Below are 297 nucleotides of genomic sequence, written 5' to 3' on the forward strand. Positions count from 1 at the left end.
CGGTGGCGAAACGAACCTCACCAACGCTTCCAGGACTTTAAAATTACCTGAAAATGATATCAATTTTTGCTATATTTTGATGCATGGGTGAAACACAAATTAAAATTTTATTTTTCAAAATCTTAAATATTTTCTTAAATCATATTTAACCTAACCTTATTTAGGTTTTCACTGGCTCGCTTAAATCCGATTAAAACACTCCATACACTCGATCGAGCCTGGCTCGCCGTTCGTGCCCTAGCTCCCGCGACCGCTCCTCGCTCGTGCCCTAGCTCCCGCGTCTCCTCTGCCATTCGC

The 297-nt window shown here is 42.8% G+C and overlaps 1 protein-coding gene across 1 annotated transcript in view; it reads left to right on the plus strand.

Annotated features, from left to right (window-relative positions):
* LOC110032369 (50S ribosomal protein L17, chloroplastic) overlaps nt 1-297 on the plus strand; it is a 9,209-nt gene that overhangs the window by 7,435 nt on the left and 1,477 nt on the right. The gene's annotated exons all lie outside the window — the stretch shown is intronic.

The sequence above is a fragment of the Phalaenopsis equestris genome, unplaced genomic scaffold (assembly GCF_001263595.1).
Source record: "Phalaenopsis equestris unplaced genomic scaffold, ASM126359v1 Scaffold000932, whole genome shotgun sequence".
NCBI classification, from domain to species: domain Eukaryota; kingdom Viridiplantae; phylum Streptophyta; class Magnoliopsida; order Asparagales; family Orchidaceae; genus Phalaenopsis; species Phalaenopsis equestris.